Consider the following 18,712-nt stretch of genomic DNA (forward strand, 5'->3'; position numbering starts at 1 on the left):
TCAAGGTTCTTTTGAAGACCCTGACGTGGAGTTACTCTCTGACTTTGGTTCTCTGTGGGAATGGGACCCGCTCTCAGGGCCTCACACCCGGCCATTTTTCGATATCCCAAGGACGCGGCCTGGAAGACTAGCGCGCCTTCACTAGTGTGTCAGATTGTTGTGGCTCTGGAAACATGGTGATTCAAGCCACCGACTGAGGCATCGTGGGAGAACATGGAACATCGGGAGCGGTGGGCTAGCTGCCGGCTGTGTGTCTAGAGACCCGAGCTCTCCAGGCGCAGGGCTTGGAAAAAGCCACACAACAGACTTTTAACATCATAAATCAGCGAGTTGTTCGTTATTGCTCTCCGATCGGGGGGGGGGGAGGGGGAGAGAGAGAGAGGGAGAGGGAGAGGGAGAGGGAGAGGGAGAGGGAGGGAGAGAGGGAGAGAGAGGGAGAGAGGGAGAGAGGGAGAGAGGGAGAGAGGGAGAGAGGGAGAGAGGGAGAGAGGGAGAGAGGGAGAGAGAGAGGGAGAGAGGGAGAGAGGGAGAGAGGGAGAGAGGGAGAGAGAGAGAGAGAGAGAGAGAGAGCGCCTGTGGTATGTTGAATTACCAGGTGAGCAAGAAGTCTTTGGGGTACTGCAAGTCTGTGTCTTTATTGATGCTTTGCTGCACGCCTGAGTGCTCGGTGGGGAGTGGGGGGAGGTCATTGCCTTGCTGCTTGCTTACGTATGGGGGGATTTGGAGTTCTAACGTTTAATTGTCATTCATTCTTTAGGGCACTCCTCCGTTTTCGTGGATGTTTGCGAAGAAAAAGAATTTCAGGATGCATATCGCATACATTTCTCGGACATTAAATTGAACCTATTGATAATAAACCCGATAATAAACCCGATTCATCTCTCGTCAAAGGTAGATTTCATCAATAAAGTCAGCCACCACCTTCAGTACACCAGCACAACCTTCAGTAGTTTGAGAAAAAGGCCATCTGAAGATCTAGACCACAGGCTGACACAAAACTTATGGTAACTGCTAACCTATGTGCTTCTGAAACCTGGGGCTACCAACAACATCTATAGCACTGATAATACCATCAGCACAGTCTTTTTCTCCAAATTCGCTGGAAGATCAAGCAAACCAATGTCAGAGCCCTCTCCCAGTACCGAAACCCTGGTTATATTTAGTCGGCTGTGTTGGAAAAGCCACGTCATTGAGACGCCAGACTCCTGATGTAAAGATCTCATTCTTTACTCAGACTTGGGGAGATATCACCAGGTAGATAGAGAAAAGGATTCAATGATATGACCCAAGTCTCTGTGAAGAAATCTAGTATCTTTACCAATTCCTGGAAGACTTCAGCCCATAACAACTCAAAATGTAGAGAAGGGACCATTAGGATGGTATTGACAACCTCAAGGCCAAATGACAGGAGCATATCAGGGTCTCACATCTCACAATCGTCTCACCCCAATGGCTACAGCCTGACCCATCTGCAGGCTCAAAGGTGGTAAAGCTGCAGTGCAAGGAAGTCATCCTCAATATTGTCAGGACTGCTTCAGAAAAAGAAGAGAAAAAGGAGATTTGTGGAGGAAAGTGTTTGAGAGGTTTGAAGAACAAAAAACTTTTGAAATATTAATAAATTCACATTTATTGTGAAATCTGAGAAAGTGATTGTAATGCTAATGTAATTAATATTAATGCTAAGATAACATTAAGCTAAAACTTAAAGCTTATTAGTACAGTACTGAGAGATAATTATCATTATACTTTAACAACTTTAGAAATGTTTACTCTTTCCCATATCTGACATAGATATGTGGATAAGCAGGCCTTTTCCAAAAGCTCCCTTCTGGAAAGCACTTTCGAGGTATTAAAACAAAATAACATCACACCATCTTAAAAGTTTCTTCCGCCAGGCATTCATACAACCATCCTAGTTAGCTCTCCTCATCTAATTACCTCAGTCACTGCACTGTAGACACTTGAAAACACTTATTATGATGTTGTTTATATCGTAAAGACATGCTGGTATGTATGTATTTATGCACGTATCTGTACTTAAAACTTTATTCTTGTATAATTCTATTCTTTATAAATGTTGAATTTTATTTTTATTGCATATCACACCAACAACAAATGTCTAATACATGTAAATGTAGTATATGGTGAATAAAACTTATCCTTGATTGTTGATGTGCAATGAGGTTTAAGACTCATTCTTTTCATTCCTCTTCCGTGATTCACCAAAGCACATCCCAGAAGTCAATAACAGGCCAAAGCAGATCAGTAGTTGTCAGAGAAACTGAGTTCAAAGGTCGCTTATCTCTGGCAGTTTCTAAACCTTCAAAAATGCCCCCCAAACCAGCTCTTTTTTTTTTCCAGCACTGATGGTTGAATTGTAACTTGTTAAGTTGGATTTGCACATCTTTGGGGACAGGACGTAACTAGGTAATTTGCCACCTTATCGGAGAGATGTCAGATTTGTACTGGAAAAGCACTCAGCCAGATAGTTCTCATTTTCAGCTCTCCATCTGGGATATTGTCAGGCTCCAATAGCCTTGCTGCACCCAGTGCTCTGGTGAAGTGAACCGGCTAATGGCTGCCTTCTGGGATACTAAGTTCATAAAGATTATTAGGTTGCTAATGTTAGTGTTCAATTTTATTCCTGTGTTATTAGTATTTATTATAATTAGAGATACAGCACGGCAACAGGTCCTTCTGGCCCAATGAGACCACCCCACCCAGTTACATCATGCAACCAATTAACCTACTAACCTGTTTGCCATTGGAATGTGGGAGCGCTCATAATGAGAGTCATAGGGACCCCATTGCACATGTTCACAGGACTTGGATGAGTTCTACCATCCAACTGGACTGTGTCATCCAACACTAAAGTTACCAAGGAATCAGCAGTTGCTCTGATTCCATAATGCTCTCCTTACAAATTGATCAGCAGATCCATTGACAGTAGTGACTGACACACCCATCTGCCGGAAACACACAGCTGGTCAGGCAGCATCTGTGGAAAGAGAAACAGTATTACCACTTCAGGTCAAAGGTCATTTGCTTGTATAGCAGGAGCATGGTAGCATAACACTATTACAGCACTTCAATTCAATTCCAACGCTGCCTGAATGTTCTCCTGGTGACCACATAGGTTTCCTCCGGGTGCTCTGGTTCCCTCCCACATTCCAGGAACGTACAGGTTAGTAGTTTAATTAGTCACCTGGGTGTAAATGTGCAGCACGGGATTGTTGAGTTAGAAAGGTCTGTACCTGTGCTGTATCTCTAAATAAACTAAAAACTAAAACAGCAATAAAATTGAGCACTAACATTAGCAAAAAAATAGCACCAAGTGCCTTTGTAATTAGTGGAGCAGGCTGATTTGTTCTGGTTATTACGGATATCAACAATATAAATGGCTTAAAAATGTCTACAATTTCACAGTGCTCAGATCCACATTTTCTTCCTAACAGTAATTTTTCAAATAAATTAGTTTGTAATAAGTACATAGCCTTTGATGATTACATTTAATCTTATTCTTTTAGCACAAGAATATGTTGCAAGGCACTTCAGCAAAGCTAATCTCAGAAACCATTAGGCACCGGATTACTTAAGGAGGTATCAGGACAAGAGACCAAATGCTTGGTAAGGAAGTTTGGTTTTAAGAACCATTTTAAAGGAGGAAGGTAAAAATTTAGAGATTTAAGAATGGAATTCTAAATCAGCTGAAACCGCAATTGACAGAGTAATTACATTTGTGCAATGATGAATGAAGGAGTGTAGAAAATAGGCTGGACTTTTTTATTGATTTATTTATTTATAGAGATACAGCATGGAATAGGCTAGGCCGAGGCGCTCAGCAATCCTCCGACTTAATCCTAGCTTAAACACGGACCAATTTACAATGACCAATTATCCTACTAACTGGTACGTCTTTAAACTGTGGGAGGAAACCCGCACGGTCACAGGGAGAATGTACAAACTCTTTACAGGGAGTGGCGGGAACTGAACCTGGGTCATCTGTACTGTAAAGCATTGTGCTAACCATGGCTGAAGATAAATTCTTCATGAACACCAGAATGTTTGGTGAGGATCTGTTGAGTTACATAGCAATCACAGAATATGCAGCAACTTTAAATAGTGCAGGCTTTCAATGAAACGCATGGAAGTCATTTTTATTATTTAGGAATTTTGAAGTAAAACATTGAAGATTACTGCAAGGTGCAAATTGACTTGATCCTTTGAATCACAAACACATCAAAAGAATGGACATCGCAGATAAAGTCCTTCCCACCATAGAGCACATCTATTCAAAGAGTTGTTGCAGGAAAGCAGCATCCATCATCATGGACCCCTACCACATGCTCTCTTCTCTCCGCTGCCATCAGGAAGGTGGTACAAGAGCCTCGGGACACAAACCACCAGGTTCAGGAACAATTATTACCCCTCAACCATCAGGCTCCTGAACCAAAGGGAGCAACTTCACCCAGCTCCACTTATCCTATCATTGAAATATTCCCACAATCTATGAACTTTCAAGGACTCTTCACCTCATATTCTCAATATTTATTGAAAATCACTTTTTTTTTTCTTTTTTGAATTTGCAAAGTTTGTTGTCTTTTGCACACTGGTTGAATGCCCTAGTTGGTGCAGTCTTTCATTGATTCTATAATGGCTATTATTCTATTAAGGATTTATTGAGCATTCCCACAAGAAAATGAATCTTAGGGTTGTATATGGTGACATATATGTACTTTGATAATAAATTTACATTGACCTTGGACCCTTGACAAGGCAAGACCTCAAGACTGTCACATACTGATGGCAGGTGAATAGTGACTGGACCTTTTATAGCAAGCTACCTTAAATCGGGTAATAACTCCTCCCTCACACGCATCTGACCAAGCATCCCCTCCCCTGTGAGAATGAAATATGAAAGAAAAAACAAGAGAAATGCCCGAGCCCAGAGTCAACCCTCAGGCAATATTAAGTTAGTTCCGAGTGTTAGGTGGAGCTAACAATGTACTTGACTTCTGTACAGCAGGAACTCTATCTCTGACAAGAACCACATAACTCCTAATTGAAGATTTATACCACTGAAGCCTGTGGTGCATTCCAAATACAAAGCACACTCTAGGAAAAATAAGAACAGCCGAATAATCAGCCTTGTGTGTGGAACAAACCCACTGGTCCTAGCATCTTGATCTGTTAAAATTAGAGCAGTCTATTAGATCAGGCAGAAATAGGCCCCTACTCCAGAAATACTGCATATTAACCTCTTCCTTTCACTCCTGTCCTATGCTATACTTACCTAGTTGGGATTTAGAGTGACACTTGCATTGGCTCTTTGCTTCCCTGTGACCCAAGGTAGTTCTGGGTGCTGCTAGGGCCCCCAACACTGGAATCTGAGGCCATGCTTCCTCAGTTTTGGTGGCTGTGAAGGCTGTAGCGATCTACAATAGATTTTGTACATCACGGACGTTCAGAAATACTGAGAAATGGATAAAATAGAAATACATGATTTTAGATGTCAAAAAATTAAAAACTGAATCAAAATCAGATGGATATTATAATATCCAGCATTCTAGCCAATTTGATCCAATCAAATGAAATAATTATATAAAAAATGTAACTGACCTTCAGCCATCGTTTCATAGCCATGTGCCGTTATTTTTGAGAAATACAGTACAGTAATAAGCTCTACCGGTCCAGTGATCCCACACTGCTCAATTACTCGCATGTGACCAATTAACTTACTAACCTGTACGTACTTAGAACGTGGGAGGAAACCAGAGCACCCAAAGGAACCCCAGGCGGTGACAAGGAGAACATACAAACGCATTACAGGCAGTGGCAGAAATGATCCCGGGTTGCTGGTGCAGAAATAGTGTTATACCAACTGCTATGTTACCATGCTATCCAATGAAATCAATGGGGGATGATGGCAGACTAACATTTCGCAAGAGCCGATTAACACATTAGACTTCTAAATCCGTCAATAAATCTTAAACTTTTTTTTTGTACATGTATAGCAGTCTGGGATTTATGATTAATCAGCGATTTTGTCTATTCTGGGCGAGGCACGCAGTTCTACAATTTTGTTATTTTACAAGCCTCTATCAAGCTTCCACTAAATTGTGAAGTAAGCCTCATTAATTTAGTTCAGTTGATCAACTAAGTATCATTACCTGGGGAGTTATCTTTTGTCCCCTCCTCAGTCACCTCGAGCTTCTGTATCATTTCTCTACCTCTCCTCTTTATGTGACTATCTCTCCTCTTCACTCTGTCCTGATAAAGGTCTTCAATCCATGTTGACTCTTTCCTTGGTCAACAAGGTAGGTCATAAATCAGTAAATTACCTCCTATACCTGAAAAAGTGGCTATTAAGTGTATAATGATAAGCCCATAAGACCTGATCATAGTCTTCTGTTTCCGTAGCCCAATCTCTTCAAGGTTCAATGTGTTGTGCATTCAGAGATGCTTTTCAGCACACCACTGTTGCTGTGTGTGGTTATTTGAGTTATGGTCGCCTTTCCGTCAATTTGAACCAGTCTAGCCATTCTCCTCCTACCTCTCTCATTAAAAAGGCATTTTCACTCACAGAACTGCTGCTCGCTGGAATTTTTTTCTTGTTTTTTTTGCATCATTCTCTGCAAACTCCAGAGACTTCTGTGCATGAAAATCCAAGGAGATCAGTAGTCTCTGAGATACTCAAACCACCCCAGCTTACACCAAAAATCATTCCATGGTCAAAGTTAGATCATATTTCTTCCCCATTCTGATGTCTGGTCTGAAAAAACAATTGAACCTCTTCACCATGTCTGCATGCTTTGATGCATTTAGTTGCTGCCACATAATTAGCTTAATAGATATTAGCATCAATGAGCTAGTTTACGGGCGTACCTAATAAAGTGGCCGCTGAATAAATCCTAATTAATTTAAATTTGCAACTTTGTCATATCAAAACCAAAATCCACCTAAATTATGCTGACCGCAGCACTTAAGTTCCTGAATGCTATTGTTCCTTTTGAACCAATATTCACCAAGATCCTTTATCCAGCTTTTCTGACTTGTTTCACCAAAATAGTGGACCTCCTGTTGACCAAACAAACCTTCCTCTTCCTGCAACACACACAAAACGCTGGAGGAACTCAGCAGCCCTGTCCTGCTGAAAGGTTTCAGCCTGAAATGTCAGCTGTACTCGTTTCCCATAGATGCTTCCTTCCTTCCTTCTTGTTTTATGGCAGTTGGCACCCAGCTTAATGGTGCATTACCGCCACCTTCTGCTCCAGAGTGTGGATCAGACGATAGACTTACATTCTAAGTCCCTTCACCTATATATATATAAATACACACACACACACACACACACCCCCCCCCCAATCTACACTTTATCCTTCTTTCTTTGGCCATCCTAGTACCTTATACCTGCTTATCCATCATATCCTATTAAAAAAAACCCTGTATCCCTTAAGAAAGCTAAAAGTACCCTGTGCTGTCTCACCCATGTGAATTCCTGCACCCCCAATTCCCTTAGATTAGTTCTCATCATCTCTCTCTGTATCCCATACTTCCTGCAACTCAGGATTACATGTTCTACTGACTCTTCTTCCTGACATTCCTCACACAATCCTGTCTGGTGTTTCCCTACCATTTTCACTGTTTCCTATAGATGCTGCCAGGCCTGCTGAATTCCTCCAGCATTTTGTGTGTGTTGCTTGGATTTCGAGCATCTGCAGATTTTCTCTTCTTCTTCCTGCCCCTGGTATGTGGAACCTCCTCACAATAGCTAGCCTCCGAAATTTTCACTCACTACATATCTAAAATCCTTCACTATTATCCTTATCAGTTCTGACCAGTTATAATTTGATTTAGCGGGTTCTGACTTATCAGGCTAGACTGTCCCCACTTTTCATTGGCTCTGGCCCAAGCAAGGCTACGGGCAAAATCAGAATCAGGTTTAATATCACTGATGTATGGTGTGAAATTTGTTGCTTTGTGGCAGCATTACAGTATGATACATAAAACTATAAATTACAATAATAAATACATAAAATTATATTAAATAAGTACCGTAGTCCAAAAAGAGCAAAAATAGGGAGGTAGTGTTCATGGATCGCTTCATGGTCCATTCAGAAATCTGATGATTCTGGGGAAGAAGCTGTTCCCAAAACATTGGTGTGTGATGTAGCATTACCTCATTGTTCTTCTGTACAGATTCTTCTATAAGGATGTCATTTCTCTGATCTTCCCTGAGTCAGGCCATTTCAAACCAGTTACAAAAAGGTCAAATCAGACACCAGACTCATGCTATTTCACTTCATGGACAACTGTTCTTCTTAAAACTCTACATTGATTCTCCTCGCTTATCAAAGAAGATCCCAGGAATAACTTCTTATCTGGAAATATCTCTCATGATTGGTAGGCCCTTCATTATGTTCGCTTTTGATTAAGTTAATTCAGCGAGAGTTAGTTTAGAAAGTCAGTTCACAAACCGGTGGTCAGAAGAACAACCTCACAAAACAACAGCTACTGCTTCTTCCACCACATGGTAAGGAGCTTAACACACACAAACTCAGCAAGTCAGGCAGCATCCATGGAGGGGAATAAACAGTTGATGTTGCGGGCCGAGACTCTTCACCTGGACTGTTGAGCAACACACACAAAACGCTGGAGGAGCTCAGCAAGTCAGGCAGCATCCACGAAGGGGTATAAACAGTCAATGTGTTGGGCTTCTCCTGGACTCTAGAAAATAAAGGGTTGCCTATTTGAGACTGATGAAACAAAAGCTTTTCATTGCAATGCTCTTCCTCAACAGGCAGTGGAAGTAAACGTATTAACTAAGTAGGACTTGTGATAAGAAAGGGGTAGATATTTGCTTTGCCCACTTATCTACTGTCATTGACTTGTTCCAGCTGTTTTGCTGATTTTTAATTTCTTTAGGCTAACACCTGAAACTTCAGCAGTTCCTATCCCTGGCACTTCTCACCCACCACAGATGCTGTTTGACGTGCTGAGTTTCTCCAGCAGATTGCTCGTTGAATCATTCTGGCTGCGAGTAACTTAGGCTGTTATATTACTTCCCATGTGTAACATTACCAGCAGGTAGTCCTATTGAGCACTGTTCTTCATTTGGAAAACTCACTGGCAAAATTTGTACAAATATTTTATTAATGCCTAACTGGAGATTGGCTAGAAGTTGCACTATCTACTGTGTTTGGTTAAGAAATTATAATATGGTTAACAGATCTATAAATCAAATAACTGAAAATATTTCCTTTTCCTTAATTGCAATTGACTGTATAATGGAATAGTGTCATTGCATTCCAATTTGCTTTTTGTATTGGCTGAGTAGGCAAAGTTACAGATGCAAAACAGCTGCCTTACAAATAATTCAAGTCAGCTAAATTCCAAACCATAAATATGCACTGTGGGGTACCTATTATCACTTTGCAACTGCTCCCGTAACAGCACCTATGAACCAGGATTTGTAGCCTGCAGGGACTTTACCAGAGTCATTATTTTTTTAGAATATCAATCAGCAAGCAGCTGCCATTGCCTTAAATATTCAAAATGGCCTTAGACAGTACATTTTCTTCCAATGCTGCATGTTCAGTTTGCAATTAGCTGCAATTAAATCAAATATTTCTCACAGCAGGGCATTAGGGCAAGGAAGTTACGACTTATATTGGAAATGTGCTTGCGCTATGGATAAAAGTGTTTCCACTGAAATAGTTCACTCGATCTTTTTCATTGCTAGGGTAAAATATCATGAGACTTGAAACATTAATTCTCTTTCTCTTCTCACCTGCCCCATCTGAGGAGATACTTCCAGAATTTTCTACTTAGCTTTATTATGCAATAATTTGCTTGTCGATTAATGGATTTATCAATAATCTTTCATTGATCAACTTGTGCTCTCAGAAGGTGGTGCGAATGTGAAACAAACCACCAGTGGACATGGTAATCATGAGTTTACTTGTCCCATTTAAGAGAAGTTTGGATAGGTACATGGGTAAGAGAGGTATGGGGCCCTATGGCCCAGTCGCTGGTTTATGGGACTCGGCAGAAGGGGCTGGCATGGATTAGATGGGCCAAAGGGCCTGCTTTTGTGCTGTAGTGCTCTATGGCTCTGTTAAAAAGTAGAATTGACTACAGACAGGACCTACTCACGTTTGGATAGATGTAGTCTGATTAGGAGCTATAAAAGGAGCTATGTCATAAAAAAATTGGATAGGTATATAGACAGGAAAGGAATGGAGGGTTATGGGCTGAGTGCAGGTCGGTGGGACTATGTGAGAGTAAGCGTTCCGCACAAACTAGAAGGGCCAAGATGGCCTGTTTCCGTGCTGTAATTGTTATATGGTTATATATAGAAGCAGTCAATATGGCTTCATAGGTACAAAACAGTACTTGACAAAAATTCTAGAACTTTCTGAAGACGTAAACAAAATGGTAGAGGAGGGCAGGACAGTGGTTGTTCTCTATCTATTTGGACTTCAGCAATGCCCTTCACTAGATCCTGCATGGTAGGCCAATCTGGAAGGCCAGATCCCATGGAATTCAGGGAGAGCTGATTAGGTCAATGGAATGAGTTGCCAGAGGAAGTGGTTGAGGCAGAAACAATAGTATCATTTAAGAAGCACTTGGTAGGTATTAGGAGGGGCTGTGCTTGGAGTGATATTGGCCACATGCAGAAAATTGGGACTATCTGAATGTGCACAATGGTTGGCATGGACTGGCTAGACCAAAGGACAGTATCCATGCTGAATTGTGCATAACTCTATGACAATGGATAAAGGAAATGTAACTACCTAATGTATCTTCAAAATTCCTTAATACATCAAGGATCTGCATACCTGCATAAAGCAAGACGGTGATAATGTTCAGGAATAAGATACTAGGTGATAAGAACAATTCGTGCCAAAATGCTTGGCTATTAGGCACACGAATGCAGAGAATGGCAGGATACAGACCTTGTGTAGCCAAAAGGTCTAGTTTAGCTCGGAGTTTAATTACTAATTTAATTAGTTTGTCAAATCATCATGGGCTGAAGGGCCTGTACCTGTACTGAGCTCTTCTGTGTTCGATATTGGTGGTGACCCTATGATATCCCCCTCCCTCTGTACCAGATAGTGATGCAGCCCGTCAGAATGCTGTCCGCGGTACATCTACGGACATTTCGAGTGTTTTAAATGACGAACCAAATCTCTTCAAACTCCTGATTAAATATAGCTGCTGTCTTGCCTTCTTTATACCGGCACTGACATGTTGAAACAAGGTCAGATCCTCTGAGATCTTCACACCCAGGAACTTGAAATCGCTCACTTGCTCCACTTTGTGAGGATTGGTTCGTGTTCCCTCATCTTACCCTTCCTGAAGTTCCCAGTCAGTTCTTTCATCTCACTGATATTAATGCAAGGTTGTTGCTGCAACACCACTCAACTAGCTGGTACATCTCGCTCCTGTACACCCTCTCATCTCCATCAGAGATTCTACCAACAATGGTTGTATTATCAACGAGTTTATAGATGGCATTTGAGCTACCTAGCCACACAGTTGTGGTACAGTAAGTAGCACTTTTATTTTGTGAGCTACAATAGCAATACCATTTAGAAATGATGTTTATTTTTCAGTTGTCTTTTATAAAGATTAATATTAATAACCTTTGAACAAGTTTTCTAAAATGCTTCATTTACTTCAATCTGTTACTGATCTACTTTTATTAATATAAAACAATGCATACACATAAATAAGCAACAGGATTCATCCTTGTCTCCTTAAAAAAAGATCATAATTATTAATTCACTAATCAATGAAATTCTCTGCTCAAAGTTAGCATGGCATCTGAGAGTATTTTTTTTTTAGCAGATTAATGCCAATTCAGGCACACATTCTTTAAAAGGTTCACCACCCATCCTTCACACTCAGTGCATTTAGTAGCACCACATCCCTCTCCAACAATACCTAGGATTATTCTTGACGAGAATGTTAACTGGACCGGCCACTTAATTACTGTGATCACAAAAGCAGGTCAGAGACTGGCAATCCAATGACGGGAGACTCAGATCTTTATATCTAAAATCCTTTCATCACTGAGAAGGTAAATTCAGGAGCGAGGTGGATATTCTTCATATCCTCGAATGAGAATGCTCCAGCATTCTGGACACTTAGCACCACTCTGAAACAGGAGAGATTTTGCAGATGCTGGAAATCCAAAGCAACACTCACAAAATGCTGGAGGAACTCGGTAGGTCGGGCAGCATCTATGGAAATAAATAAACAGTCGATGTTTTGGACCAAGACTCTTCAAGAGGCACTTTTGTTCGATATCAAATTCACTACTTAATCTATCACTCCCTCCTCCCCAGTAGCGTACAGTGGTCGTCTTATGCACCATTTACAAATTGAGCTGGCCTGTACACTTAGGCAATTTCCACAGCATCGTTGAAACCACAGCATCTATCACCAAAAAGGACAAGGATAATAGGCATATGGGAACACCACCATTCACGGATCTTATTCCTGGCTTATTATTAAAATTGGTTTATTATTATTACATGTACCAAAATACAGTAAAAAGCTTTGGTTCACTGGCCATTCAGATAGATCATTCCTTACGTCAATACATTGAGGAAGTAAAAAGAGAAGCAGAATGCAGAATATAGTGTAGCAACTACAGAGGAAGTGCCACACAAGTAAACCAAGTGCCTTGCATGCAGTTCTCACTTTGAAACACATTGCTGTTATTTAATCTCTGCTGGGTTAAAGATGTGGAGGTCCAAAGCCAAAAGAATTGTGAAAGTTCCTTCTCTGGAAGGACTGTAGCAGTTCAAGACGGTGGTTTCCCATCATCTTCTAAAGAGCTCTTAAGGATGGAGAATGAACTCTGAACTTATCGGTCGTTTCTGCATGACAGAAATAGAATAAAAGACAAACTGGGTGTACAATGACCGAGGGTTCATACATGCACCAGGTGTATTATCTTTCTACAGACTGTGAAGGTGTCCATCTGCTGATATGGGGAATTGTGGCAACAGAAGTATCCAACTACAATAATATAATGATATGATTAATCATATCCCACACTACTGTCAATTCAAGAGATCAACACAGGTTCAACAAGGACCACAGAGTGACCTGTCAGGGGGAGCAGCAGGCATACCTAAAAATTCTGAAGCGCCACCCAGATATAATTGCATTGTTTTGTTACAGTGTGCGATCAAGGCACCGAAGAGCTGCATCATAGAACTAGCTACACTTCCAGCCAAGTTCCAGCACAGTCACAGCACTGGCACCTACCCAACAATGTGAAAAACTGGTCAAGTATGCCCTGTTTGAAAAAAGCAGGATAAATCCAAACTGGCTAATTACTACCCTATAAGTCTACTTTTCTCTCTCAGCAAAGGATTGGATAGCACTTACATGTTGATGATTTTCCCGCTAGTTTGGTTTGGGTCTCACGGGCACCGTTCTATTTGAGATCTCATCATCGAGTCCCAAAGAACTGAATTCCTTTTCTTTTCAAATCTTTTTATTAATTTTAAGAAAAACATAAGTAAAATATGAGTACAAAACATTTGAGAGTACACAATTAATAGTTTAAATAAACAATCAGATATGTATTAATCAATATATAAAGTCTCCCAAACTCATAGTATTAATGTAAAGGAATTAAGAAAAAGAGAAAAAAGAGAAAAAAGAAACCCCCCCCCAAAAAAACTAAGAGAATTAAAAAAAAACTAATAAAAAAAACTAACCAACATGGGCAATTGCATAATGTTAAATACATACAGTAGTGCCGATAACTCTGAACCTCCATCCACACAATTCAGGATAGTAACAATAAGGTTCAGGATCAGACCATTTAATTCATATGAAAATGTTGAATAAATGGTCTCCAAGTTTCCTCAAATTTAACTGAAGAATCAAAAACCACACTTCTAATTTTTTCTAAACTCAAACAGGAAATAGTTTGAGAAAACCACTGAAATACAGTTGGAGGGTTAATTTCTTTCCAATTCAGTAAAATAGATCTTCTAGCCATTAATGTAACAAATGCAATCATTCGTTGGGATGAAGCGGATAAACACTTATTATCTATCATTGGTAGACCAAAAATTGCAGTAAAAGGATGTGGTTGGAAATTAATATTTAAAACTCTTGAAATAATATTAAAAATATCTTTCCAATAGTTTTGTAAACAAGGACAAGACCAAAACATATGGGTCAATGAAGCCACATCAGAATGACATCTATCACAGGTTGGATTAACATAAGAATAAAATCGAGCAAGTTTATCTTTAGACATGTGAGCTCTATGTACAACCTTAAATTGTATTAGAGCATGTTTAGCACAAATAGAGGATGAGTTTACCAATGATAAAATTTTTTCCCATTGCTCAGTAGATATAGGACAATGCAATTCTTCCTGCCATTCCTTCTTAATTTTTTCTGATACATCTGGCTGTACATTCATAATCATATTATAAATGATAGCTACTAAACCCTTTTGACAAGGATTGAGAGCTAAAATTCTTTCTGTAATGTCCAATGGACATTCTTTCGAAAAAGACTTTAATTCATTATACAGAAAATTTCTAACTTGCAAATATCTAAAAAAATGGGTTTTAGATAAATTATATTTATTAGATAGCTGTTCAAAGGACATAATGTTATCATCCAAAAACAGATCACGAAAACATGTTATACCTTTTGTTTTCCATAAGAGAAAAGCTTGATCTATAGATGATGGTCGGAAGAAGTAGTTAGATATTATAGGACTTGACAGCATAAACTTATTCAAGCCAAAAAATTTACGAAATTGAAACCAGATTCGTAATGTATACTTGACTATGGGATTAGTTATCTGTTTATTCATTTTGAGTAACGAAAAAGGAAGTGAAGATCCTAAGATTGAGATCAATGAGAAATCTTGCACAGATTAGAACTGAATTCCAAAGGCGAGGTGAGAATGAATATCACTAAAATCAAAGCAGAATTTGACCCAAGTGTAGCAGGAAGGAGCCCTAATAAAACAAAGGTTAATGGACGTGTGAGGGAACAACATGTCAATGGTTGGAGTTGTACCTTGCATATTGGAAGGTGATTGGATGTCAATCATCCCGGTGTGAAGACATCACTGCAGATGATTCTCAGGGCAGTGTCCAAGGCCTGACCAAATTCTGCTGCTTAATCGATGACCTACGAACCTAAGGGTGGAGATTAGAAGGACGATGATGCCTAACATCATGACCCACTGGAAGGTGGCAGGGGCATCCTTTCGAACTTGAAGAATCTCAGTGGACATATAAATGCCATCTTCTCTTTGTCAGACTCACTCACGGGGATTTGGTAATATCCTCCCCTCAAGTCCAGCACACTGAACCATTTCACACCACTCAGACCCAGCACTGATGTATCAAGGGCCTGAGCCACTCCCACGTTGGCCTCCGAAAACTCTTAGCTTCACTGACAAGTAACCATCAAACAGATAACCACCTGCATTAAGACCCCGGATCTCTTGTGCACTGAATGGCGTCAATGGTAAATGCGTCAAATACCGGTTGTAAAATGAACGGTACAGCAAAGTGACCTGCAACCCTGTGCCAAGTATAGCTCTAGCATAAATACCCTCTATCTGTAGTGAAGCAATGGAGCTTGGCCCCACTAACCTTGGGGAATAGGGTTCTTTGCTTTAGGGTGTTCCTTGATTTATTGCTGGGAATGTGCTTCCCCCGATATGCCAGGACATCCCCTCACTAGGTCTCTTCTAAGTTTTCCCAATGACTCTCTCCGCTGTCGTACCCGGTGGGGGTGGGCAGGGGAGCTCACTCTCTGAAGGATTTCCCGTCGTTCACACTCCCACACTCCTGCCTGAAGTGTCCCCGCTCACCACAGTTATAATAGACAATACCAGCCGCTCCCCTCCCTGCGTGACCCCCGCTACCAGCAGCCCTCCGCATAGTCTGTTCCCTTAGAAGATTCGCCTCCCTTAAAGCTCCATCATATGGGGGGGGGGGGGGGTTGGTCACAAACACTGAAAACAACTAGGACATCTCAGTTCTCGACTCTGCTATGATCTCCTCTACCACTCCCCAGGGCAGGCTAACCGTGGTCACTTCACCACAGGAAACAACTACTGAGGCTGTACCCTGCTGACAGAGGCATCCAGCACCTCCAACACATTCTCCTCCTCTTGTTCGTCTCTGATCTGCTCAACAATCGAGTGGGGGGGGGGTGCATCTTATGAGACAGTCAGAGGCCCCAAGTGATCAGGTCCTGGCACAGGGTGCTCTTTGTTATCTGGTCCATTCTTAACCGAACCACCTCAGCCACTTGAGTGGCCCCTCTGCGCCACAAGCAATTTAGCTGCCTCTCTTGCCAAAAGATATAGGCAGAAAGCTTCTCCCCCTTCTCCTGACACAATGCATGTCCTGACACCCCGCCAAGAGCTCCATTGGGCTCCCTGTTGTGCCAAATGCGCTTTCCAGTGCTCCCATGTAATTCCCAGCTTTAGCTCTAACCACGTCAGCAGCCTGCCCACTCAAACTTTCAAACCAATCTCTGTCGCTTCATGTCATCAGAGTACTGCCACTCATCTAACATCTAAGAGGTCTGCTCCGCCCCAGTCTCATACTCCTCTTCCCCTTTAGGGCATTATTCCAGAGAACAGGTGGAGCCTACCATAGCTGGGACTTTGGACTTGGGCATTTTTCCATTTTTTTTCACCAGAGAGGCAAGAGCGGATACTCACTCTGAATTCTCACTCTTCCCTGGCCGTTGGGGACTAATTAGACATTCCAAATCTGACTACTCCTTCCCCTCACTCCTCAGAAACGATAGAACCCTGTCTTTGAAGCCTCTGTCCCCAGCTACAGGTAATTCGATTTGTGATTTGGCCCGCTCCACTGCCGCTACGTCAGCGCTAGTCTGCAGTAGAGCGAGGTCTGTGCCCACCATTTTATCAAACCTCCACCTCGCAATCGTAACTTTGCCAACAACCTTAACAGAAGTTAAAAGGCAAATTAACAATTCCTCTGGAGTACGAATGTCTACCCCATTCAACATGCATGCATTAGTTACCGGTAACCCCCGTGGATAAACACTATCGCTCCACCTTGGCAGCACCCACACTAGCACAGGCTTAAAACACACTACCCACTGGTTCAATGCTCAGGGCAATCACACAGCATCCAATGAAATCAATCCCAGGCGCGCCCCCAAATTGTGATCCTCAGGTTTGGCCAGCGGCGTTAGTCTAGGAGAAGACAGTCTCCAGCTCCGCCAAACTGGTGAAAGCTCATTTGTGTGGATGCTGCATGATGTTTTCCCCTGTTGAAAATCAGTACCACGAAATAACAAACAGTACACCATATGCAATTAAATGATTGAGCTTTATAATTCTTAATTTGACTATAGTGTTGGTAAAGAAAACAAAAAGAAAAAGGGCCCATTTTAATGAAACGGTCTAACGTACATGTTGGAGCTTATGATTTTCCTGTCTGTTTGTTCTCCATCGATTTCCCCCAGCCGTCGTCGACTCCTGACTCCATTCCATGTCCACTCTGTCCTGCAGTCTACGACCTTTCCATTCTGGCATCTTCTCCCAAATGAAAGCCTGTGAATCTCTCACTCCGGGGCACACAAAAAAGAACACTTCCCTCATTGAACGCTGCACATTCCAAAGCCCCCGTTAGCTCTAGTCATAACCAAAACACTGCTGCTACAGGGAAACCATTACATTAGCAGTGAAACCTTTCCCAGGGCGTTACACTACAATGTCCAGATCCCAGCTAATAAATAAATAGTGAACTGGACAAAGAGAAAAACATGATTCCTTGCAGAATATGCTGTGGTTCCTTGGTTGGTATCATAACAGCACAATGTAAAAGTATTGGAAAATATCTAAACATTGCACTTGGTACCACTTGCAATTTGCATCACTCTACTTGATTCCATTCAGGGGTTTAAAGTCATAAGACCATAAGGTATAGGAGCAGAATTAGGGCATTTGGCCTACTGAATTTTTTCTGCTATTTCATCATGACTGATGCATTATTTCTCTCAGCCTCAATCTCCTACCTCCCCCCCCCCCCACCCCGTATCCCTTCATGCACCGACCAATCAAGAATCTGTCAACCTCAGCCTTCAAAATACATAAAAACTTGACGCCACAGCTCCCTGTGGCAAAGAATACCACAGATACACTAGTCTCTGGCTAAAGAAATTGCACCTCATCTCTGTTCTAAAAGTATGCCACTGTATTCAGACACTGTTCCCTCACAGTGCTTTATAAGGTCTCAACAATAATTTCTTGCTTTTGTATTCTAGTCCTCTTGAAATGAATGCTAAAATCACATTTGCCTTCCTCACCACAGACTCAACCTGCAAATTAGGCTTTAGGGAATCCTGCACAAGGACTCCCAAATCCCTTTGCACCTCAGATTCTTGCATTTTTTCTCCATTTAGAAAATCGTCAACCCTTTCATTTATTCTATCAAAGTGTATGATCACAAGATGAAATAGATGGAATCTATTCCATCTGCCTTTTCTTTGCTCATTCTTTTAATCTGACTAAGTCCTTCTGTAGCCTCTCTATTTCCTCCAAACTATCTTCCCCTCCATCTTTGTATCATCTGCAAACTTTGCAACAAAGCCATCAATTCTATCATTCAAATCATTGACATATAATGTAAAAAGGATCGGCCCCAACATAGACCCCAGTGGA

The 18,712-nt window shown here is 41.3% G+C and overlaps 1 long non-coding RNA gene across 1 annotated transcript; it reads right to left on the reverse strand.

The window, feature by feature from the left end:
* Window positions 1-13,407: 13,407 nt before the first annotated feature.
* On the reverse strand, window positions 13,408-17,611 carry LOC140718758 (uncharacterized). Its single transcript, XR_012096782.1, has 3 exons — window positions 17,462-17,611; window positions 15,073-15,194; window positions 13,408-13,512 (listed from the first exon to the last, which is right to left on the reverse strand). It is a non-coding gene; the product is annotated as an uncharacterized lncRNA (long non-coding RNA).
* Window positions 17,612-18,712: the final 1,101 nt, after the last annotated feature.

Source organism: Hemitrygon akajei, chromosome 30 (genome assembly GCF_048418815.1).
Source record: "Hemitrygon akajei chromosome 30, sHemAka1.3, whole genome shotgun sequence".
Taxonomy (NCBI): domain Eukaryota; kingdom Metazoa; phylum Chordata; class Chondrichthyes; order Myliobatiformes; family Dasyatidae; genus Hemitrygon; species Hemitrygon akajei.